Genomic DNA, 27,062 nt, shown 5'->3' with positions numbered 1-27,062 from the left:
ACACTTATGGTATAGGTCGGTGCACATTATAAGTGTCGGTGTGTTTCTATTCACACAAGGCCAAGTGTGCTTATTTGTATGCAGGTATGCATGGCCGTGAAATAACACATTTTGTGACTGTATTTTTTAGTTGCCGATAGTTGAGGAAGCCAAGCTGAGGTGAAAGCATATTATGTGATCACTGATGCACTCGGGTTCTCGTAGAGGAGACAAGTTTTGAGCGCCTTTTGGGAGGGAATATTTTCCGAAGTTCCTACGGACATCTTTCTAGACCATCCACTGAGATCACTCAGGGGTTAGAGGGTTGTTGGTGGGGGGCACCTTGTGGGGGCGGGGAAGCAGATGGGGGACCGGTGGATTCTGGTGGAGAATTAGCATCTTACGACCACCACAACACAAGCAACTTTTCCAGTGCCGAAAGTAAAATCCCCTTTTCTCTCTCTCTGTCTCTCTCGGTCACCGGACGTTGCTCACTCCAGCCTTTTAGGAGAGGAAAAGGCGTTCCGGAAAAATTCTGGACTACACAAAAATCCGTTGCAATATTCTGCCCTGAAAGAAACAAAAACAACGCTTCGCCGTGAATTTATAAATTCCTGAATTTATCGTGCCGTACGTTTTTTTCTTTAGTTCTACAAACGTTCTCAAACTTTCATCTTTGATAACAATGGCGTCAATACACCTTTGTTTCAACACGACTGAAATGATAGGCATTTCAGCACGAAGGCCAGGTACAAAGACAAACAAGGCCTTCCTAAAGTTAAAAGGTCATCCAGAGCAATTTCATCGTTAGGTCAATATGACCTTGCATTCAAGAGGTCCGCTGCACACCATTCTCAATTGATAATAAACATTTTTCATTCTAACCTCTCAAACATAAGTCTTTTTTTAGAATCTTTTAGTTTGTTTGTATTTTCTTTCTGGTCACAATTTCCTTTCCCTCGCAATCATTCAGTGGACTGAGAGGCTGACGCGTTTGATTTGTCGAGAAAAAGAAATCGTGTCGTCAACATCGACCTAAAAACGAAAAGTCAACAAGACACAAAAACGATGCCTCTTTTCGGAAAGGTTTCAAAAAGGTGAGGTGTCCGTTAGGAAATCTGACCAACTTACACAGCTGCAGGTAAGACTTCCGCCAGGACTATGCAATATTTCAAAAGAACTGGTTAAAAAAAACATTCATGAAGGCGAGTCCAAATTGTAATCAACGACCTGCGAGGTTCTTTTAATGATACGACATAACCGAACACATTTCTGCCAAACTTAAAGAATCATCTTCGGTGGGATCCAAGTAAGGGTAGCTGAAACAGGCGTTCCCCTGTTCTTTTGCTTTCCTTTAATAATGTTACCGTCTTGGTCTACAACCCAGTCCCAGAACACAAACACAAAAAGAAGGGAAAAAATCTTGTAGTTACATTTTCACGACATTTCGAGACAGACAGCTTCACCATCAGTCAGAGTTCAGTTCCAAATATTTGGGTAGCGATGTAGCCAAGGATTTCCACAAACATGTGAAGACGGTAGCAGACTCAGAATCAACTGAATCCATTTTGGCAATGACCTTACATCTAATCTAGATCCGACAGAAAGAAACTTCAACCTGGAAAGTGGAAAACGTTCATGATTTTTCTAGGTAGGCCTCGTATTAGTTGTTTATACCTCCACGCATTGAGAGGAATTATAGTTATTTCTTAAGCTAATATCGCTCGTTATTCTTAAACTTTTAGCCATGACGATTTTCTACACTACGAAGACGAACCTTTAAAATTAGACAAATAATACTTTCATGATGAAGAATATAAGCTCGAAAGCAACACCTATTTTCTGCAGAAACACCGCTCTGCCCACCTCCCCGTCAATAAAAAGTCATAATATGGGTAGACCTTCTCTTGGATTAAATATCCTTCAAAATATGACTGTCAGCTGGTGAACCAAATTGCCGTAGCAAATCCACACCACACTGTTTACAGTTGAATTCCTCTTATTGCTTCATTAATTCCAACAATTTATTGCACTGGGGAAAATAAAAGGTTTTAGAAACACCAGTCAATAAAATCCTTTTGACTTTGGGAGAAAATATAAACGGTCCCGCGAAAAGTAAAAACACACACCGATTTTAATTACGTGTTGGCACTTCGAGGATTTCACAATGACTTAGGCCTAATCTCTCCTGATTACCAACCAAACACACACGAACTTTATGGAGAGAGAGAGAGAGAGAGAGAGAGAGAGAGAGAGAGAGAGAGAGAGAGAGAGAGAGAGAGAGAGAAATTTTCAGATAGAACACGATACGATTTAATTCGCTCATTTGCCTTGTAAATCCACTTAATATCAGGCGGCTCTTTTTTAATGGAGTTGAGTAAAATGTCACTGAAAATGGAGGAGAATTGTTGTTGCATCCAAATGAGGTAGCAAAGGAACTCAAATAATTTATTTTCCTATGAGAGTTCGGTTTTCTATTTTACCATTTTAGGTGGAAACCAAATTAGAAGAACTAAAAAGAACAGCACAATAATTCCACGCAAAGTAAAAAAAAAAACTAAGAAATTTTAAATTGGAAAAAGTTTATTTGTCGACTTTTTTCTTATAGAGACATTTTTGTCTGTGGTAACTTTCTTGGCAAGACGGGAGCCAGTTTTGCTTCATCCACACGAATATGTGTACACTGTCAACAATAATCATATATGACACCTTTATGGACTGCGCAATTCTGAGCTCATTACGCAGAGAAACCCATGATAAAAAAAAACCCTATGAGCATAATTGGGATTTTTGATTAATGCCCAAAGCCGCAAGCCCATCGTCGTCGGTTTGTACTGCTAATTGGTTGCAGGTCATTTTCAAGAGGCAGAGAAATGGGAAAGAAACAATCAATATTTTCTTCGTTACTCAATAAATGTATAACGACCTTAGTCTTTTGTTACATGAACATAAATACCTTAGTTTATATGCTTATTAACAAAATGGTCCATTGCTAGCTTTCGTTGCTCCCTCATTTAGTGGATACGTTCCAGATTGATTAAATCATCAAATAATTAAGCACTATCACAATCATGCATAAATAGAAAAGTAGTCAATTGCATGCATGTAACGAGTTACAATAAAATCCTGCCACAGAAATCCTTCGGGAATTCACTTTACCATGGCATTTGTCATAGTTTCTCTCTCTCTCTCTCTCTCTCTCTCTCTCTCTCTCTCTCTCTCTCTCTCTCTCTCTCTCAACAAGACACTCATTCGTGCGCTGCCCATTTCTTTTACTTGTCTAGAACGGACAGTTATCAAGTTACATGGAGGTTTATTCCGTTTTTACTTAAGTTTTTTCTTTACTCAGAACTCGCCGAACTTCTGTGAACTCTCTCTCTCTCTCTCTCTCTCTCTGTCTCTCTCTCTCTCTCTCTCTGTGTTATAAAGTTAGACCTTACTGCAGCATTCTATGTACATTACGAACAAAACGACAATTTTTTTAGGAATCTAGCAAATCCTGCAGTCTTTCCAATTTATCCAATTCCATCAGTAATAAACAGGAAATAACTTACAACCCTCCTCTTCCGTCAACTCTGTCTCTCTTATCAAAGACTTCGTTCCCTTCCTTAGGGTATTAGAAACCCATAACTAGCGGAAAGATGGCAGATTCCAGTCAGTCGAGTCATAAATCAATCAATCAGCCCGTTTCTCCCCATTCCAGGTTGCCAGACCCTAATTAATAAGCCGGGGCCAACTCAAAAATTGACTTACGCATCTTTGTGCCCGTGGGTGCAGACTCTGGCTTCCACCACTTCCTGAAAAGAAGAAGAGAAAAGGTAACATAACGAAGTTCAAAAGGGATCAATAACGGGAAAGAAGGAATAACTGCAAATAGCATTGAAATGAATGATTCTATGGGGAGATTTCTTTATTTTTCAACAATATGCGGGTTCTTTGATGTTAGACCGAAATGCTTATCAAATTTTTAATTTCCTAATATATTTTGGATACGCTTGCCACTACAATTTTGAATAAGAGCGGGGAATATGCAAGTAAGCATTATATATATATATATATATATATATATATATATATATATATATATATATATATATATTATATATATATATATATATATATATATATATATATATATATATATATATATATATATATATATATATATATAGAACTAGTTACGATTACTAGAACTTCTGTATATTTGTATATATCACATAGCATTCTTGAATTCCCTCTTTCCTAAATGTTTGGATACGTTATTTACTCTGCGAACTCTCTATCTTCTAGGGAAATTTATGAAGTGAATTCTCAAAAAAAACCCTGGTCTCGATTCCCTGTCAACAATATAGATATCGTACATTTGAACACTTCCATAAGAGAGAGAGAGAGAGAGAGAGAGAGAGAGAGAGAGAGAGAGAGAGAGAGAGAGAGAGAGAGAGCAAACACAACAGATAAAACACGGCATCAATAAATGTTCTGACTGCGAAGAACGAAACAATATTGAAGGAGTCTTATTCTTTTCCCGAAACAACTTGTTTTGGTCGATAGATTTCGAAGCACATCGTTCCCTCCACTCGCAAATTATACCTCCGTTACAGTTTCAAGTTTGAAACACCTTTCACTTGCCCGAGTTTCATCCAGGTTACAGGAAATAAATGTATTTATGAAAAAAGACCTTTCTCCGCACACAAGTTTTTTTTTTTTTTTTTTTTTTTGCTAATTTACACCCGTGCAAAACTAAATCATTTACTGTTAGACGTTTTTAAGCGTTCATAGCTCAGATAATGTTATAGTATAAAAAAATGCATGTTGCCGTGAAATTATTGTAATTCACGTTATGATAACAAACCCACATAAATAAAAATGTGTTCAATATGTTGAGGTCACCAATCAAAATGGTATATGGTTAGGACTTTGGTTAAGATTTCTATGGTATACACGACCATTCTAGACTATGAACACAGTCTACTCAGCACCTTATTTCCTAGATGTACTTTTTTTTAAAGGAAATTATTTAATACAATACTGTAAGTAACTTGTATTATACACATTAAGATATCATTATGTGCAACTTCGATACGAAATTTCTCGAATCGCCCTACGAGGCCGGGCAAGAAACTCATTACCCGACCATAACACAACCATAAACTTATATTTTCATCTCCGACAACTTTAGGAGAAAATGAATTTTTTACTATCCTCAACGCTCGAATAAATTCCACCGAAATTGCTACCGCGATAAACATTCAAAAGGCAAAAATAATAACTTTTTCGAGACGCATTCTCTCTGCTAAGGGAAGCGCCAACACCCATAAATGCGGTGGGTACAGCAGCCCTTTTATCGTCATATGGAATCGGAAGCGAAGAGAAAAACCAATTAGGTATCATGGCGTGAAATAGTGACTACCTCTGTCTGTCACACTGGTATGGTGAATTGCCACCACTACAGGGGAGAGAGAGAGAGAGAGAGAGAGAGAGAGAGAGAGAGAGAGAGAGAGAGAGGTATTCCTAAACCTTCAACGCTAAAAATCACTGGAACACTGTGGAATTAAGTTTCCATGAAAGAACAGATAAAAAAAATGGAAATCTTGAACAGAGGTTAAAATAAAATAAAAAAAAAAGCCTGCCAATGATGAACACAAAAATGTCAATTAGGGAACAATATAAAACGAAAAACGAGAGAAGTTTAGAAGGAAGGGAACAGAATGAAAAGTTGAGAGGGATGGGAAAGAATGCCGTCGAAGCGCATCCCGGTCTCGTCCCATCTACTCATATCTCGTGTGACAGAACACGAAGTATTTTTCTATCAAATTTATCGGCTGTCTGGTCTTATCTTGCATCAGTCTTACGCGGGAGGGAATACAACAGCGCCAGATGGCGCAAAGCTATCACACTTCCCTTTACATGCCTACTCACAAATACGTTGGTGGTGTACATACATAATGCACATGTGAATACACATACACACACAATAAACATATATATATATATATATATATATATATATATATATATATATATATATATATATATATATATATATATATATATATATATATTATATATATATATATATATATATATATATATATATATTATATATATTATATATATTATATATATATATATATATATATATATATATATATATATATATATATATATATATATATATATATATATTTATATATATATATATAGCCCCTCAGGCTCAATGGTTTGCAAGAAACTCAGCACTGATCTAACAAGGTGAAAAGCATCCGGCTATTTTCCGGAAAAAAAAAAAAAAAATTCCTTGTGCCTCCGCTGACCTATGCAGTGAACTGTGTACGTGGTGGTTATGTACCTCTACAAAACCTCACACTGACCACTGTTTTAGATAGAGAATGTGGAAACCTACTTTACTGCTAGTCCACTATCATTCCCATCAACGCCTCAACGACGCGCGACGCAGAGGGACTCTGAAATTCCGCCATTTATGCCTTTCCTGTTCTTGATTTCGTACAAATCTCTACTCATTTCCAGCATCTCTTCCCAAGTTCTCATCCAAGTAGTCTGGGCCTTCCAACTCTTCTGGTACCCACAGTAGCCCAGCTGACGCTACCACGTACTATTTTCTCCAGGGAGTTGCGCGAAGGACATGTCCAACATCTCATCTACATAAGGAACATCCGTAATTATCCTTATAGTCTCATTTCTGTATCTTGCTATATGACTCCTAATATTCCCTTACAGTTTTATTCTCAAATCGATAATATCTTCTGTATACAGTTTCATTGTCATATGATTTATTGCCTATAAAACAATATAAATCAGCTAAGCTTATATATGCACTTTCAGTCTATTTGATTACCACTATCAGAGTGAGTTACTTTAAAGAATGGCTAAATCACAATACATCGGGTAAAAACGAGCATTCGGACACCACAAACTCCGTCGGGGCTAAGTGATACTAAGTGCCGGGGTTCACGTCGAAATAGACCTTGCCCGCTTCGATACTTCCAGGACCCACTAAGACTTGGTGGGTCCTGGATACTGCAAGCGGCTCGTGATAATAGTCGTCTCGCGGTCGAAAGACAGGTCCCTGATCTCTCAAAATCTACCCACTTATGGCCTATCACAATGCCTACCCTTCGGTAAAGTCATCGTAAAAACCCACTCAATCCTTTGCGTAACGCTGCTAACAGGTAAATGAACAAACCGAACTAAAATTTCTGATTCAGAAGAGATTCGAAATCTCCTTCCTAGTAAATTGTCGAGGTGCATCGATGAGTTAAGCGATACGTAGATGCAGAAATGTTTGCTGACATTGGGACAAGCGTAAGGGAACATTTCAAAAGGCTCAGATTACCTACGCCTGTTCTTCTCACTTCTCCAACATGTTTGTGATCCTTAACAATTTCAACTGAATCTGTTTCAGAGTCAGAGTTTCATTACCTGTGATGTAAATCCCTTGACACAATTCTTTGCTGGGACTGAATCCCATTTTAGCACTCGTGCCCAACTGGCGTCTCTTCAACATGAAGTGAACGCAAGAAGTTTTCAGTGAGCAAAAAGCGTGAGAAACAGTAAGATGAAATCCCGCACAACTCTTGACAATATCTCTGGATAGAGCGTCACCTAAATATCACACTGGCTGGAAGTTAACCCAACTAATTAGTTTCAAGGGATCACAAGTAACGCCTATAAATCACATATAAAGCATGAAGCACCTTTATTTCACTTAACATTGGTCAATTCCCCAGAAACCTTAAAAGCTCAATAATAAAAAGAAAACTGCAACTCTAAAAAGCTTAAAAATGCGAAAATCACTTCGCAAAAATATCGTCCCAGTGAACAAGACTTTCAAATATCCTCCAATGGCGTAAAAAAATTGTTACCAGTTATGGTGGGGAAATTGAAAGCCCGTGGATCTTGCAACCTTAGGATGGCTTCCTTCCCGCTCATAACCCACCAAGGGCCATCGACTTCCTTCACCACAAAAAGACTGAAAAAAAAAACCTTGTATATCGAAAAGAGAGCGACACGCCTGGGGCTCCCTTCCACGACTAGGCAGTCACTCTGTAGCGTTTAAACTGAATGCCAAACCACATTTCCTGGGTGGAGCTGGCAGAGTATCGGATTAATTTGTTTATTTATCTGAGGCACACTCGTCAAGGGAAACGACTCTATCTCTCCTTCCATCCGTACCCCTAACGGACTGAACTCAATAGTTCTAGATGCTACCGTGGTTTAACACTCAATATAGGGAGAAACAGCAATACACCCCTATAGCAAATATACAATAGAGAGAGAGAGAGAGAGAGAAAGAGAGAGAGAGAGATTACCTATGTACAAATGGAAGATTCTCATCTCTAAAGGACGATGATATTCCCAACGAGAGCAATGAATAGTGAGAATACAACACTCAAGCTCGAGGTCCCTAAGGGTACATACAGACATCATTCGCTCAAGGAGACATCAAAGCAAATTATGTAAAATATTATTATTAATGTGGCATACTTAAAAATCAAGAAATAAACGGCCCTCTAAAAACTATTATGACAACGAAAATGGCCCCCAAAAATCTTAAGTTGTATAATAAATGCCGCAGCGAGAAACACCAGAGACTTTGCGGTACCTCCATCCCGCTGATACCTTAAACTTAAGGTAAAGGTTCCCTTTTCAGAAATAAATATCCCGTGAATTTCCTTCCATCACGATAAACGTCGGGTATAAATGGCCCTCTAAAACATCAAAGGAACAATGTGAAAGCCGTTCCGTAACAACCGGAAGTAAATGGCCCTTCAATAAAAATACCAGACCCATAATACGAGAGCCCCTTAATCCCCTGAAATGTAGAGAATACACGACTCTTTAAAAATGGCAAAGACATAATGAGAAAGGCCCTCATACACCCGATCCCTCTCCTTTCCTCACGCACAAATGGAGAAAAAGTCTCGAGGGGTTATAGATGTCAGCCTAAGTTCCCTTAATTTCACAATCAAGTCAAAAGCTCTAAACGACATTTTGATGCTTTTAGATAAAGGAGAATAAATGCTTTTGCTATGGAAAAGGATTTTCAAAACCCTTTCCATGGTACAGGAGACATAGTCTGCGTTTTAAAAACCCTTTTTATTGCTTCCTTTGAGAATCGACGCTCAGAAAGATAAGGCGAAGACACTCATGGTGGGAATATTTAAATGGTCAAACTATTCATACAAATGGAAAGAGGACTAGGCATGCGACAGTCAGTGTATAATGATTAGCAAATAGAAAGAAAGAAATGATAAATCGTGAGTACATCAAGATAAACTTGACTTCGTATTTAGTGTTAAGGTCAAAAAGGGCAGACAACCTAATGCCCCTATCTGGCCCAGACCCGATGAAAGTGAGAGAAAAGAAAAGATAAGGGCTTCACCCTGAAGGAAGCGACAAATCTTGCGGCCTCTTGATTGGCTGATTTATGAAATTTAGGCTGTGAAAGGGGAGAGAGAAAGTGATTGCATAACAAGATATCATAAAATAAATGAAACAGAAACCAAAATTTTGCATGCGTGAAAAAAATTACGGGAATACAACTTGCGAGGAAAAGTATTCATGGGTTCTTTGTTTTTCTTACTTTCCTCCCTGGAATAGTGCTGGGATGCTCCGGCTGCACTAAGACACCACTCTTCTGTACCACTGCATTCTGAAAGCATCTCAGCCAAGATCAAACGTCACGCCTGAAGGCAGCGAGATGAAATCATTAGACGCTTAATGTGACTCAAGCTATAATATAGTTGTCGTATATAAGCATTTCTGCGAGCGTCTTGACCATCACGTGGTAAGGGAATCAGGTTTCAATAGTCTGTTTTCTTCACAACTATTACCGGAGCACCTTGTTGCCTGTGTGCATTTCAGAAAAGATATCATTTTCCATATCACGGCAATCGAGTCCCAATATCCCCTCTTTTTTTTCTTTCCCTCTTTCCTACCCAACAAACGACAGCTAACAGTAAGAGACGAGGATCCGTTTTGAGCGAAGCGCCAATACAAACAGCATTCACAACATTCCCTCGATTCCTCTGTTATTCTGCGACACAAACCCAAAAACATGAAACGCTCCTCTGAACCGGCACACACACAGGTGAGATCCTGACCTTAAAGATGACTGCAAGGTTGCAATTCTTGCAACCATGTTGAGTAATTGGGCTAATTTTCATCAATTTTCACTAAATGGATTAAGTTACCTAAATGATGACCTCTCTTTGTTCTTTCGGCATGAAAATTACCAATTTATAATAATAATAATAATAATAATAATAATAATAATAATAATAATAATAATACTGTAAGCAGTTCACTGAGAAATAAAATCCACTCTAACAAATTATATACAAAGGTCAAAAGGGAAAATGCAACACTTAGCTGTAATCTTACCATTAACTTTTGCATTAGAAAACAATAAAACCAGTGGTGATTTTGTCGTCAATAATATCAATAATTAAAACACTAAGAAACAGGATGAACGAACACGTTCCAACTTCTGTGAACCAAAAACTTTAGACATCTACCACCAATGAAACTTGGTCACAGATGAAATCCAAACTGGTTTGAAAATATAAAATGGAAAAAGAATTCAATAATCATACATTTTTCATAAGAATTCATCCCACCATACGTCAAAGGTGGCGAAATTACACATTACCTTCACAGTATACTGGTTAGATCAAAATTAAGTGTTTAATGCACTGAGTTACGCTCTAACTTGACAGCAATATGAGAGCAAAAGTAGTCAAGACAAGATTGTTCAGTAAGGAAGTGAGATGAATCCTTTACGAGAAAATCGATGACAGTGGGCTGGGATTCAAGGCGGAGGAAGTAGATGAGGAGTATCTAATTCCTTGAAGGGGTTATAGGGGTAATCAAGGGTATTTGTGGGTACAATCTGAGGTAGAATTGCAGAACAGGTATACAGAAGGTAGGGCAGTCAAAGAGGAAAATGAGGGAGGAAAAAAAAAGAAGCAAGGAAACACGGGGGAGAAGGTGAGCAAGAGCTTTAAGGAGAAAAACTTTTTCTAAGGAGAGCTAAGTACAAAGAAAGGGATTAATGAGCAAGCGGATTTTACAGTGTATGGTACAACTGGAGAGATGCTGTCTGAGGTGAATGTAGCCCTGAGTCACTGGTGCGGGGATATTTAAGATTTGCTGAATGTGGAAGGCAGGAAAGAGAGAGAGCTGAACAATGCAGGGGTAGAAAGGGTTAAAAGTAAATATGACAATAATTGTGACTGTTGAGAATATACGGAGGGTAAGTGATAGGCTGAAGATGGAAATGACATAAGGACTTAATGGGATTATGAGCGAGATTCTCGATACCTCTGGGAAATTATGATAAAATAAATAGCCAGTGTGTGCAAGGTATGTCTGGATAAGGGAAAGGTTTCAAAGCAATGGGCAAGCAGAATAACTGATTCAACGAACAACATTAGAAGTGATACAGAAGACTGTATTATTTATGTGGGCATTAAGTTACTTAATATACCAGGGGGATGGTGTCTGGCAGAAATCTGTTTGAGTATGCAATGCAGACGGTGGAAGTGATAGGGAAGAACAGTGTGGGTTGAGGAAAGGGCAACAGTGTGTAAGTCAACTTTATTATGGAACAGTTATGCGAGATGTGAAAAGAAAAAAGCTGTTTGGAATATGAGCCTAAAAGCTGTTTATGATTTTCATGTAGAAAAGGGTAAGAGACAAGGATGTGAGGGAGTGCTTATCTCCCTTGTTGCTTAACATCTTTATGGATGGAGCGAAGCGAGAAGTCAGAGAAACACAATTAGACATACGTACAAGGAAGCGGGAAAGGAAAATGAGCCATGATTCAGTGTGGCATGTTTGATGCTTGCTAATGATACAGTAAAAATTGAAGATTGTGGAGAGAAACTACAGAAACTAGTAAAAATTCGTAAAGTTTACTAAAGATGAAAGGTGAGACTAAGTGTGAGCATGTGCAATATTAATGAGGGTAAATGGAAGCTAAGAAGATGACAAAATGATTGTTTATTTGGGTGGTCGAAGAAAGGAAGAGGATGACTGAGTATCAAGGGAAGCCAGGTTGGGAATGTCTGAAGAGTGGTTAAGATGACTCTCCTTTATGAAAGTGAAGTGTGGAAGCTGAACACGAATACGATGAAAACAAATAGCTGAAGCTCTTGAGAGGAACAGACCACATAGTTCAGTATTTATGGCAAAAGAAGAAATAACAGTGAGAAATGTGGATGTTTACAGTTCTGCAGCAATACGAAAGTTTGTCGTGGTCAAGGACACAGAGTGCTTTGAGATAGTTTGGCAATGCATAACGAATGGAGGACAAAAGAATGATGAAAAAGAGTGAGAAATACAAACGCAGTGGATAGATAGAAAGGATCAATGAGGAATATATATATATATATATATATATATATATATATATATATATATAGAGAGAGAGAGAGAGAGAGAGAGAGAGAGAGAGAGAGAGAGAGAGAGAGAGAGAGAGAGAGAGAGAGAGAGAGGCTCCAAAGGAAAAACAAAAACAAACACGTCACCACCTCATTCATAATTCAATTATTCCACTGTGGATGAAACCCTGTGCAGTCAAGTTCGAGCTTTACACCTCGTACACCTACATAGAAAGTTCATCATCAGAGCGTCTAACTCCCACAGACGCACTGTGCCATTTACCTTTATCTTGCTCTGCTCCCCAGTTCCTCATTGATCCTTTCTATCTATCCACTGCGTTTGTATTTCGCACTCTTTTTCATCATTCTTTTGTCCTCCATTCGTTATGCATTGCCAAGCTATCTCAAAGCACTCTGCGTCCTTGAGCACGACAAACTTTCGTATTGCTGCAGATCTGTAAACATCCACATTTCTCACTGTTATTTTCTTTATATATATATATATATATATATATATATATATATATATATATATATATATATATATATATAATACATTTATATATATATTATATATATATATATATATATATATATATATATATATATATATATATATATATATATATATATATGAGAGAGGTAGAGAGAGAGAGAGAGAGAGAGAGAGAGAGAGACTGCAAAATCCCAGCTATGAGGAGGAGAGTGTGTTGGGTGCATAAGCCGCTGCTCCTACTCCTAGTCCTAGTCCTACTCCTACAGCCGGAAAGAGTAGCGAGCGATAGGCCTCCTCCCCATCCACCGCTACACAAATCGATCAATGAGCCGGAGTTGACGGCCCAGAAAATCCCCATAAAGGCGCACGGGCGGCTACGACAAGAAGCAGAGGGCTCCAAAGAAAAAGGTGAAGGATGAACCCGAGTTGCATAATTTACTGGAAGTTGTCTGCGAATAAATATGTATAAAAGAAGAGGGGTATTAAAAGAGGGCTGGTACGTGTGGTCGACGAGGCGGGAACTGTTGGGGATTTGAGATGGGGCGGTTTGTGGGTGGCTGATCGCCAGGATCTGTAAGGTTGCATCGCAACTCGAGTAGGCCTAGGTCTCGGCGTAACGGGTAGGAGAATAAAATGGTGAACAGCGACAGACAAACAAATGAGTCACCTGACGAACTGGTATCCAAAATTGCCTGACTAGTGTCCAGGAAAGCCTCCATGCACCGGATATTATAAATCCATACAATGGCCGGTTAAATCAATAAGAATAACGTCGTTATCAAGTTGAGTGACTATTTTTCCTTTAAATAATACTTATTGTTTAAAAAAAATGGACACGTTATGTGGGACCAGAAAAACCTACTAAATTAGTTCATCACATTCTGTGATATGCAAACGTACAATATCCATGTATATTATCAGAGAGAAAGAGAGAGAAGGGAGTGGTAGCACTTTCTAAGCAAATTCGTAGTTGTGCATATATGCTATTCTACTCGTTCTGTGAATAATTTTTTAACCTTGTGGTCAAAACGAAACGGAAACAAAATCTTCTGTGCTAGGAGGCCCTCGAACAGCGCCTTTCAAAAGTAAAGTCCTTACTACATACAGTACATGTACTGTGCATGTGCATGATTCTACACGACTGGTAAGAGTGTGTCACAGTTCCTACAGCATCGTTTTCCCAAGCATGTATTTGATCCTTTATCTCCGCCCCCTCTCGACATCGGGATCCACTACACCCTTGGGAGATCAGATCTGGAAGCTGTCAAACACATCCCGCGTTTATCTCGCCTCATCCAATTTGCACAGCGTCCATTTGCTAGATCCGTCATTGGCATTTGGGATATCTATCTGCTTTTGGCCCTCATCAACCCAAGGATTGGGTGGAGGACGAGGAGGGTGGGGGGAGGGAAAGAGATGAGAATGAACTCCCTAGATAAGAGGGGCAAGTGGCACAGAGGTGAATTCCTGAGGTAGGAGCCTCCCCGGGAAAGGAAGGGGTTAGTCGCAGGAACACAACATATTCGACATTCCTTTATATTAAAGGATTAAACCAGATTTTGACATTTCCTTATCAGTAAACGAAAGCTGATATTTTCTTCATCAACTGAAATTTCTTGTTGACTTTTCCTTTATCAACGGTAGACCTCTAGTTAAGAAAATTCCTTTTGCAAAACCAGAAAGAAAGTTTTGACATTTATTTCTTCATTTCTAAAAATTTCTTTATAGTTCCCCTTTCAGTAGTAAAAATAGAACTAAGGTTTTCACTTAACAGCAGCATTAAGGTTTTACATTTCCATCTTCAGTAGGCAGTTATAGAAATAATGATTTGACCTTTTTAATCGATCAAGAAATATTTGACATTACCTTATCAGCGGTAAAAGTAAGGTTAAGCCTTTCCCTTATTAACAACAGCAGTAAGCATAAGGTTTGACTTTCCCTTAGCAATAGTACAAAATCTCTTAGCAGGAGGAATAAAACTTTGACCTTTCCCTTATCAGCAGTAGAAATAAGATTTGAACTTTTTCCATTAACAGCAGCAAAAATAAGGTTTGACATTTCCCTTATTAGCAGTAGAAATACGGTTTTGACTTTCCCCTTATCAATAGCAGAAACAAGGTTTCACCTTTCCCTTATCAGTAATAGAAATAATGTTTAGATACTCATTTGTCAATAACAGAAATAAGGTTCTAACATTTCCTTATCACTGATAGAAAACAGATTTTACTATTTAGTTCTCAACAGCAGCTAAGTTTTGGCTGTTCCCTCAGCAAGAAATAACGGTCTGACATTTCGGTCATCAACAGCAGCGACTAGGTTTTGATATTTGCTTAATCCTTAATAGAAATAAGGCTTTGGCATTTAACACAAAATAATAGGGTTTTGATATTTCGTTAATCAGAAGCAGAGGGAAGGTTTTGATATTTACTCTCTCAATAACAGAATTAAGGTTCTGACATTTCATTGATAAGCAGTAGAGAAGAGCTTACAGCTATTTTCTCAATAACATAAGAGTAAGGTTTTAACATTTCAGTAGAAAATAAAGTTTTGACATTTACTTTACCGAGAATAGAAGTAAGATTTGACATTTCGGCAGAAACAACAGAAACTAGATTTTGCAACGTATACTCACTAACAGGGACATAGTTTTGACACCTCCCTTACCAAAAACAGAATTGAGGTTTTGACAAGGTTCTGATACACCTTTTACCAGCAGTAAAAAGTTTTTAAATTTTCTTTATCGAAAGCAGAAAAACGTTTCTTGACATTACTGGCAATGGTTTTCCTTGAAAAGCCAGAGCTCATAAAGTGACTAAACGTAAATATGTACACTCGTAACAAAGAAAGAGGAAACTATAAATGATTACTTCAAAGTTCGCCACGTCTATTGACAAAAATAAATATCTTTCCATAAAGGGATTCTAAACAATGTGTTTGAACTAGCAAAACCGCCCCCCCCCTCCCCGATCAGCATACAGATATCATTAACGACGTGAGCCGGACCCTCCGCCACATTAGAAACCCAAAACAGATTATGCGGGCCAAAAGTGAAGTTAGTAGCGTGCGCTGTTCGAGTCCATTAGGCAAAGCTCTCAAAACAGAAGCTAGGCACGCTGTACTCGTAGGTTCAAAATAGAGATTCCAATGGTATTTAGAGTTCTGTGCTATAGTTCTTCATTTTTCATACATATATTTTCACTGGCATTTATAAGTTTGCACAATGCTTGACTTTTATCTGTTATTCTAATTCTTTTTTTTTGCACATTTCTTTGCAGAATCTTTTTCGCGCGCTACGTTTACCTTGTAGAAGTTTGCTTAAAACTCAGATTTATCTTACCTTGTCCCCATAAAAATGTGGATAAATTTCGACTGATAAAATGTAATCTGATAATACTGCTAAAGCCTCCTACTTCTCTCTAAAATCATTCCAACTGATGAACTGTTCATGGGGACAACTACAGTTCTTATGCGGGTCCTAGATACCAAGTTGGGCTGAAATCCCCTCAACCGTATAGGAGTTGTGTTGGACTGACAGAAGGATGGATTCCATTCATGAACACCTAAACACGATGGTTTTCCTCTGTACCAAGTCTGACCGAAATCTCTTCAATAGTGCACGAGCAGTTGCGAAGACGAGACTCGGAAGGTGAAGGCTTCCAAATCTAAAAATGCTTCCAACGTATTTAACTGTTATCACATTCAGTTTGAAATAGACTTGTAGGTGAGCTTTTTAACAATACTTTGAACTTTCCAACACTCGGAAAGAAAAATAGCAAACATTGTATGTCTCAAAATAGGCTTCCGACCCTTCACCCATAAGAAATCAACTACAACCATACATGCTGTTTAATAATTTTTTATCAAAACACACATATACACACACAGCAAAGTTGAGAAAAGTAACTGTTACGCCATACATCAAAGGTGACTCAGATGAAACCCATGAGTATCTAAAAAGAAATCCAAGAACTCGGCACCATATGTCACAATCTCCGACTTCTCCTGCCGTACAACTAAAAGCCAGAGACTCAGCTGAACGGAGGATGTCATTCTATTATTATCATTGAAATAATTCAACCAGCCCACTGAGCTGATTAACGGCTCTCATAAGTCTGGCCCGAAGGACTAAAATGAAATGGTGTACCAGGTGTAGGCCATTGGGCAAGCACTGGGACTAAATGAATAATGACAACACAATTTTAAAAATAAATATGCAAAAAGGCATCTGCTTCCACACAGAACACAAGCATACTACATTAAACACATTTTACTCACGTTTCCATCTACTAAAAAAACACTAATGATGAAATTCAGAATTATTAATATTTTGAAAATTCGTATTTTTTAAATTTATTAATTGCCCTGTGGGCTTTTGTATTTTCATAAATTACTTTTTATACTTAATTAATTTACAGCTCCTCGTGAATATTAAAATTCGAACAATTGAAAATGTTGTAGATTGTGATAAAATTTCACTGACCGATCTATTTCCGAAACTTGGAGAATGCCGTCATTCCCAACGTGTTCACAAACCGCACTGAAAAGGAAACGCCGCTGTCTACTGACTTACCAAGACCTCAATCCAATCCAGTTGCAAGTCCCTTCCTATCCAGCATTAGTGGTTCGATTTTGAATTCATTAACTCACGAATGACCGTAAACTGGACACAATAACAACCGTCGACGCTGAAATCACATTCCTTACTATAATTTCTCTTTTTTCTTAAAGAAATAGTATCCATAAAAAATTCTCTAAAAATGACATTCAAATAATCCACACATAAACCCCACCATTCCCTCAAATAATAAAACCGGGCAAATACAGAAATATTTCAAATGAATGTCACATCTACATCTTGAAGACCAGCACTGCCTCAACGATCTTGATAATAATTATGTTACATGCGATATCTTCTCTGCAGCGCTGTTGTATACAGCCGAGACTCTTCCCTAAACCAGCCAGTGGGGCTCTTCTCACAATTACTCTCCGTCTGTTGTCTCATGACTGATTAGGTAAGACTCACTTGATTCATCAGTAGCAGTCAACTAGAGCCGCACAAACGGTGGTTTTTGACGCTGATAGTACTTTTTTTTTACAGTACATCTCTCTCTCTCTCTCTCTCTCTCTCTCACACACACACACACACACAGCTTCTGTTCTTCCTTCTAGAGAAAAAAAAAGCATTTTCAAAAGTTGGTTTATTGCTCCTCGTGGTTGTACACTCGGTTCCTCTCCATCTCTCTTCTTCCTTCAGGTCGACGCTCGTTAAGGGCGTTTAAAAGTCAATGTTCACCGCCCATAACAAGGATGATTAAAAATGACTGGTCTTCAAGCACTGTCAAAGATTTATACTGGAATAGTAATTATATAATATAACCATGCACACACAAATATATAAAAAATATATGTAAATATATATATACATACATACATGCATATATATATATATATATATATATATATATATATATATATATATATATATATATATATATATATATATATATATCACACATTACCACAGGTGAAAAATAAGAAACGTGGTGTAGGTCCTGACAGGTTTCGACTTTATTTCAAGCCATTGACGAAGGACTGATACAGAGTGTGAGAAGTCACAAATATATATACTACAAGAACAGTACTGACGAACATACACAACCGTTAAAGGCTCCATATCCCCACTCAGGCCGGTGTCGAGGTAGGAGTGGCCTTTAAAACTCATTTGGCTAAAAATCACAATAGACTCTCAGGGGACATTGCTGATAAACAGACCATACCCCACCTCAGATCCACACCTGACAGGTGTCATGGAGGCGGAGTTTGGAAACTCATTAACATTACTACCCTCGTACTGTGTTTACAAATATGATAATCCTATTTTCATATATCTCTACTGCCTACCTTAAAGTTTAAACAATTTACAAATTTCTTTTGATATTAAAGGATCAAGTTTATACATCCCTTGACTGATATTCATATTATGGTTGTAACTTTCTTTTATAAAGCCCCCGTTTCTTATTTTTCACCTGTGGTAATGTGTGATAAATGAATCACGTACAAAAGTGATAATAATCATATATATATATATATGCATGTGTATGGTTGTGTGTCTATATATATATATATATATATATATATATATATATATATATATATATATATATATATATATATATATATATATATATATATATAATATAAAAAAGAAGGCCCATAAAACACTATTTAAACGTTGAAACCATATATTTCGGGCACTTGTTTCTGTGCCCCTGTTCACTGGTAGAATATGGACAGGTGGAAAGTTACAATGGTATATATACAAAAACATGAAGGTGTGGCCTTGGGCCTCCGATGTTAAGGAGGTGGCGTTTCTTAGAAGGAGAGATTGACCAAATTCCCTAGTGGTTTTTGGCCTCATTAGCTCCCGTTTGGCGATGGATCTGGCGGTCGCGTTTCTTGGGTCATCTTCCTCAAAGGGGTCCGAGGATTAAGGTGTCAATGGCGTCCGATTTCCAATGTCCTCCTGACAGGTTCATATTGTTGGTTTGATTGATGATAGCAGATTCCAGCATCTTTCTTTTGTACGGACAGCTACTCTTGAAAACCAACTCCGCCCCACTCCAGTTAATGACATGCCCTGTATTTCTAATATGTAGGAAAATTCCCGAACTCTCGAAGCGTAACGTACTGATCTTTTGTGCTCTGTTATTCTTTGCGAGAGCGATCTACCTGTCTCGCCTACATAAATGTCATGACAATTACTACACGGTATCTTGTAAACTCCGGCTTCTTCCCTTTTGTTATTTAAGTATACGTTAACGAGCGAACTCCCGATGGATTTGGGATAATGGAAAATGAAAGGATTATTAGAACTGAGTTGCTCGGTGGCCTTTTGGATGTTTTCATCGTATGGAAGCTTTATTTTGTTGTTGAAATCTATTTGTCTGTTGTGAGTGGGACCTCTGTAGTATATTTTATTTGCTTTATTAATAGCCCTCTCGATAATGTGTGGTGGATAGAGCAGTTGCGTTAGGTGTTGGCGGATCGTGTTAAATTCTTGATCCAGGTACTCATTTGAACATATCCTAAGTCCTCTGAGGAATAGGTTGCACCCTACCATGATTTTTTACGGAGACGTCGTGGTAGCTTAAGAAATGAATGTAGGAGACAGCGAAAGGTGGGTTTTCTATATACTGTAAATGCATACCTGTTCTGTTTTCTTATGATCAGTACATCTAGGAACGGGAGTTTTCCGTCCTTTTCCCATTCTGTTTTAAATTTTATGGTCGGAACTAGCGAATTTAGCCTATTAAAAAAATTCCTTAAAGTCCCCCAGCTATTGTCCCAGAAAGTAAAGATATCATCTACGTATCTAAGCCAGATCATATTATGGGGTTTGATAGACGACAAAAGTTCTGTTTCGAAATATTCCATGTACAAGTTTGCTAGAAGGGGTGATAGGGGACTTCCCATGCTACAGCCAAATTTTTGTTTGTAAAATTACCATTGAAAGAAAACACGTTGTTAGTTACACAGAGGTTGATAAGTTTTAAAGTTTTATCTATGCCAAGAGGAAAATGGTCTTCATATGGTTGTAACTTCCTCTCTAAGAAAAACAACACGTCGGCAATCGGGACTTTAGTAAATAATGAATCGACGTCTAGACTGAGCAGTTTGATGTTGTTTGAGGGATGTTTAAACTATTAAATTTTTGTATGAAATCTTCTGCATGTTTGACGTGGGAGGATGAGAAGGTTCCTAGAAAGGGTGATAACAAGTCTGCGAGCCATTTTGATAATTTGTACATGAAAGAGCCCCTGCTAGATATTATGGGGCGTAAAGGAATCCCCATCTTTATGTGTTTTCAGGGAGGCCGTAAAAATAGGGGAGAGGGGTTGATTACCTTGAATGTCTCTAGTAATTCTATGTCTTTTTATTGCCCCTATGGTTCTAACTGATTTGTTAAACTGAGCCAACAATTTGTTATTGGGATCAGTTTAACAAATCAGTTAGAACCATAGGGGGGGCAATAAAGACATAGAATTACTAGAGACATTCAAGGTAATCAACCCTCTCTCCCCTATTTTTACGGCCTCCCGAAAACACATAAAGATGGGATTCCTTTACGCCCCATAATATCTAGCAGGGGCTCTTTCATGTACAAATTATCAAAATGGCTCGCAGACTTGTTATCACCCTTTTCTAGGAACCTTCTCATCCTCCCACGTCAAACATGCAGAAGATTTCATACAAAAATTTAATAGTTTAAACATCCTCAAACAACATCAAACTGCTCAGTCTAGACGTCGATTCATTATTTACTAAAGTCCCGATTGCCGACGTGTTGTTTTTTTTAGAGAGGAAGTTACAACCATATGAAGACCATTTTCCTCTTGGCATAGATAAAACTTTAAAACTTATCAACCTCTGTGTAACTAACAACGTGTTTTTTTCAATGGTAATTTTTACAAACAAAATTTTATTGTAGCATGGGAAGTCCCCTATCACCCCTTCTAGCAAACTTGTACATGGAATATTTTGAAACAGAACTTTTGTCGTCCATCAAACCCCATAATATGATCTGGCTTAGATACGTAGATGATATCTTTACTTTCTGGGACAATAGCTGGGGGGACTTTAAGGAATTTTTTAATAGGCTAAATTCGCTAGTTCCGACCATAAAATTTAAAACAGAATGGGAAAAGGACGGAAAACTCCCGTTCCTAGATGTACTGATCATAAGAAAACAGAACAGGTATGCATTTACAGTATATAGAAAACCCACCTTCGCTGTCTCCTACATTCATTTTTTAAGCTACCACGACGCCTCCGTAAAAATCATGGTAGGGTGCAACCTATTCCTCAGAGGACTTAGGATATGTTCAAATGAGTACCTGGATCAAGAATTTAACACGATCCGCCAACACCTAACGCAACTGCTCTATCCACCACACATTATCGAGAGGGCTATTAATAAAGCAAATAAAATATACTACAGAGGTCCCACTCACAACAGACAAATAGATTTCAACAACAAAATAAAGCTTCCATACGATGAAAACATCCAAAAGGCCACCGAGCAACTCAGTTCTAATAATCCTTTCATTTTCCATTATCCCAAATCCATCGGAGTTCGCTCGTTAACGATACTTAAATAACAAAAGGGAAGAAGCCCGAGTTTACAAGATACCGTAGTAATTGTCATGACATTTATGTAGGCGAGACAGGTAGATCGCTTCTCGCAAAGAATAACAGAGCACAAAAGATCAGCACGTTACGCTCGGAGAGTTCGGGAATTTTCCTACATATTAGAAATACAGGGCATGTCATTAACTGGAGTGGGGCGGAGTTGGTTTTCAAGAGTAGCTGTCCGCATAAAAGAAAGATGCTGGAATCTGCTATCATCAATCAAACCAACAATATGAACCTGTCAGGAGGACACTGGAAATCGGACGCCATTGACACCTTAATCCTCGGACCCCTTTTGAGGAAGATGACCCAAGAAACGCGACCGCCAGATCCATCGCCAAACGGGAGCTAATGAGGCCAAAAACCACTAGGGAATTTGGTCAATCTCCTCCTTCTTAAGAAACGCCACCTCCTTAACATCGGAGGCCTAAGGCCACACCTTCATGTTTTTGTATATATACCATTGTAACTTTCCACCTGTCCATATTCTACCAGTGAACAGGGGCACAGAAACAAGTGCCCGAAATATATGGTTTCAACGTTTAAATAGTGTTTTATGGGCCTTCTTATTTTCATATTACACTGTAGTATTACAGGAAAAGACATTCATATATATATATATATATATATATATATATATATATATATATATATATATATATATATATATATATATATGTGTGTGTGTGTGTGTGTGTGTGTGTATACAAATCTCGGCAGAAAGACCAACCAGGAAGTGGTTGGCAAAGTATGATCAATTTTTCACTCTTCGACTTTCTCAAGGCCTGGAGCAGCTTTTCCCATCGCCTTTAACAACTGACATGCTGGCGGATGTCACACCTGTTCGCCTTTACTTACTAATAGGGAAGGAACAGGGGAGAGGGAGGGGAGTGTTGCTTGGTGTGTTTGTTTGTCTGTGGGGGGAGGGGGTGTTCCCTAGAAGCAACGTGCAAACACCGAAGATCTGCGCACCTTGAACTAGACTGGAATTAATAAGAGTTCAATGCAATCATTTTGATAAACAATTTAAATGCAGTATCTGAAATGCTTACTGTATATAAAGCACAAATTGAAAACGTTGACAAAAGTTGATCGATAAAAATGAACAGTTAAAAAATATTTTCTAGATTGACGATCAGCTCGTAAAGAGTAAATAACAGCATTACATGTGCTGCTTACCACTGCACTATCACGGAAAGAAATGGAGAGAGAAATGTTTCCATTATTGTTGAATACTGCTAAATGTGTTCACTGAGAACTCCCATCGTGCTGATTTTCTAGGGGTAAGATTGTTGCTTTACTGTCAACAACACTGATCTTGTGCCACCTTATGTCGCAGAGGCCACAACCTCTGTTTCAATCTTCTGACCCTCGAACCTCTGTCTGAAAGCTTCTCCTCCTCAGACACCTGGTCTAATGAGTGTTACATCAGCCTTGACTGTTTATTCTACTATTCATGCCTCCTCACTGTATCTGCAATAAACTGCTCTACTTCTTTACCCAAAAGAAAAAGCAAAATCTGCACCTTTTTTGAACAATGTCCTGAGTAACTTGGGTTAATCCAACTTTCCTCCTCCTGTTTGTCAGGACAGATCTAGTTTGCTCTCCCCGTGAGAAGGTTTCTCTCTCCAACTCTTTTTTCTTAGCTGGTGAATCTGTCAGCCCTTTATCCTCCACTATGTTCGCTGCTCATACGGTAAAGCACCTGTCATAATATTTTACTGTATGAGTCTTTGTGTAGGTTGTATGTAAATTGGTTTTTCTAACTTGCTGTGCTTTTCTGCTTAATGATTAAATGGTCCAGTGCCCTTACTCTTGGATGCATGAACAAGTTCAACCTATGTGAAATGGAGGTGACCACTGCAATCTTCAAACAATGCCTTGTTTCATAACTTCCACTTTAGTACTGATAAAGCATTCAAAACTTTGATACTCTAACTACCATGAATAGCTTGAATCCAACTATCCTCTCTCTCTCTGATCACAAGTATGGCATCGAAAGGTATAAACATTGTGGACCACTCCTAGCTTACTGATGTCTGGTCATCACCTTGGAGGTATTTTCGGAGAATACTGCAATTGCATTAGGGCTTTATTCTTTTTCTCTTAATACATAACTTTACATCTACCCTATCTTTTCTTCTTTACAATGTCACTCTCTGGGTTACTTTTTTCAGGCTTTCACCAACGACTCAACCATTCCATATTCTCTTCCTTCCCTACCACCAGTTCTTTCCTCTCACATTCCAATTGGTTTTTCTTCATACATCAAGCTCTTCTCTCGGGAACCCCCAGGAAAAGGGACCACTCAACTTAGTCCTGTCCCATCTCCCACTCAATTCAGTTTGATGTAATTAAAATTCAGTCTACCATTTCTAATAACATTCTCAGCATGTATATCTTCTGCCTCCTCGCTAATGGAATTTAAACTTTAAATTCTACACAGCTTCTCTGGCTCGTTTTCCCATGAATGGAATGACGGCAACTGTTCCACGGAGCTGGGAAAGTGATTTCCTTCTCTACTCTGAAGGCCTGGCCAAACCTGTCATGTCAATAGTTCCCATATTCCTTCTGCAGAAATCGGCAATCTTTATATTGCCAAACTTTGGAATTTCCAATCTACTTTTGTTTTCCCTGATCTTTACAATCTTTCGTCAAGGTACCATTATAAAACAACGTTACCTAAAGCCTTCCTATTCTAACACGGGAAGTTACATACATTATGCATATGTATGGATGCTGTACCACACCGAAAAAATAGTTACCAAATTCTAAACATCCTGAGGATCGCAGAATGTTGCGATGAAGAAAAGGAGAGAGGTTGCTTGACATATTCAATTAAGTGTACACGCGCGTGTAATATACACATACATATATATATCAGCGTCTAATATATATATATATATATATATATATATATATATATATATATATATAAAATATATATATATATATATATATATATATATATATATATGTATATACATATAACATAAACATATATAAATATACATATATTTATATATATATATATATATATATATATATATATATATATATATATATATATATATATATATATATATATATATATATATATATATATATATATATATATATATATATATATATATATATATATATATATATATATATATATATATATATATATATATATATATATATATAGTTTATGGGAAAAGAGATACACGTATACGTAGGAAGGATGTACGAAGGGAAAACAAAGTAACACGCAAACAAAAAACCATTTCGGTTCCAAACGTTTTGACAGCTTTAGAGCCACACTTTGATCACATTGGTAAGTTTCCCGAGTGTTTACCGCGGCATCGAGGTATAAACAACAAACAACTCAAACAGCGGAGAGACCAGAATTCTTACTTCTAAAGAGCTGGCAAAAGAAAACAAGTATAAATTGCGACTAAGTTTCCTCATGCGCAATCGAGTTTTCCGTACAGCGCATAATGCTGTATGAGGCTCTCAGCTACGGCCCATGAAACTCTCAGCCGCGGCCCATGAAACTTTCAGCCAGGCCCCGGTGATGGCCTGTGTTGTTAGTATCTACAGCGGTGCCAGACGCACGATCATGGCTAACTTTAACCTTGAATAAAATAAAAACTACTGAGGCTAGAGGGCTGTAATTTGGCATATTTGATGATTGGAGGGTACATGATCAACATACCAATTTGCAGCCCTCAAACCTCAGCAGCTTTTAAGATCTGAGGGCGGACGGACAGGCAAAAAGCCATCGCAATAGTTTTCTTTTACAGAAAACTAAAAAGATTAAATGGTACCACCCATACAAAGCATATTAGCAACTGTTCTCTCTCATTAATTGTACATCATAAAATTGCGTACTTACGGCATGGCTAACATATCCGTCAGAAATTTTCTATATCATAAACCTTATTTGGAGAATGGTTGAGTATAATAATATAATAATAATAATAATAATAATAATAATAATAATAATAATAATAATAAAATGAAGGGAACCGGAAGAGTCCGTGAAAACAGAGACATTGCGCTAAAGACGAGTGGAGGAAATTTGTGGAAGACAAAGAACAAGAAGGATAAAAGCCAGAATTTCAGAAGAGGCTCTTAGCGTATGAGGGTATGACAGGCGGCGAACAATAATAACTAGAATGATATTAATAATTATGTTGTCGAAAGTTGGGAACTTCAAACGTTCAAGTTGGTGTCAACACTTCTTCTGTGAGCAGGCAGACACGAGCCTCACTTCCATTTATTTATTTATCTGTTCGATTCTGCTTAGCTATTTCCTTACTTTTCTTAGTTATTTGTCTCTTTTGTAGTTTGCATTTTACTTCCTTATTTATTTCTACATTCTCAGCTGATTTCCCTACTGGGGACCTTGTGGTATTCTTCTTTTCCCGCTACGGTTGCAGCTTGGCTTGTAATAATCATAGAAAAAAGACATCATTTGGCATTATGTGTGTGTATACGACTAAGGATATTTAGTAATGCTTTGTGTAATCCTGACAATGAATGTTTGTGGGAGAGTAACTATTAACAGCAATCAAAAGTTAATATGAAGAAAAAGACCTTGATTCTAACAACAGCAACCGCAACTCAAATAAGAACAAATAGCCTGGAGAACGTCTGGTTACATGTAAAGTGAATACAGGTCGAAAATGAAAGGAATTAGTCTGATCACAAAAGACCGAAGTGCAAGATCTCGAGACAACAGAAGCAAAGATGTTTGAAGATGGTACACGTTACATGGGGATACTGAATCTGCCCTGGCGCAATATCATGAAAGCGTTGGGTAAAACAAAATCGAGATCAATTCTAGCGTGGGTATTAGATTTCAACAAGGATAAGATTTTGCTTGTGAAGACTATCGGTACAGACAGTCTGAGGAAACTGACTTAAATTACAACAGGAAAAAGAAAAGTGAAACACTGAGCGTGTGATGCAAGGATGGAGAACGGGAGTTCTGCTGAAAATGTGAA

General features: G+C 37.8%; 1 protein-coding gene across 3 annotated transcripts in view; it reads right to left on the bottom strand.

The window, feature by feature from the left end:
* Positions 1-27,062, bottom strand: part of LOC136836302 (ras-related protein ced-10-like) — a 383,808-nt gene that overhangs the window by 193,866 nt on the left and 162,880 nt on the right. For 2 of the 3 annotated variants that reach the window (XM_067100416.1, XM_067100418.1), the window contains one exon: positions 3,733-3,776. The gene's annotated coding sequence lies outside the window, so the exon portion shown is untranslated. Of the gene's footprint in view, positions 1-3,533; positions 3,777-27,062 lie in introns of all 3 variants that reach the window. The other variant, XM_067100417.1, reaches the window with a different exon arrangement.

This window comes from Macrobrachium rosenbergii, chromosome 56, assembly GCF_040412425.1.
Source record: "Macrobrachium rosenbergii isolate ZJJX-2024 chromosome 56, ASM4041242v1, whole genome shotgun sequence".
NCBI classification, from domain to species: Eukaryota; Metazoa; Arthropoda; class Malacostraca; order Decapoda; family Palaemonidae; genus Macrobrachium; species Macrobrachium rosenbergii.
The sequence above is the reverse complement of the archived record's forward strand: the minus strand, read 5'-3'. Positions and strand labels throughout refer to the sequence as shown.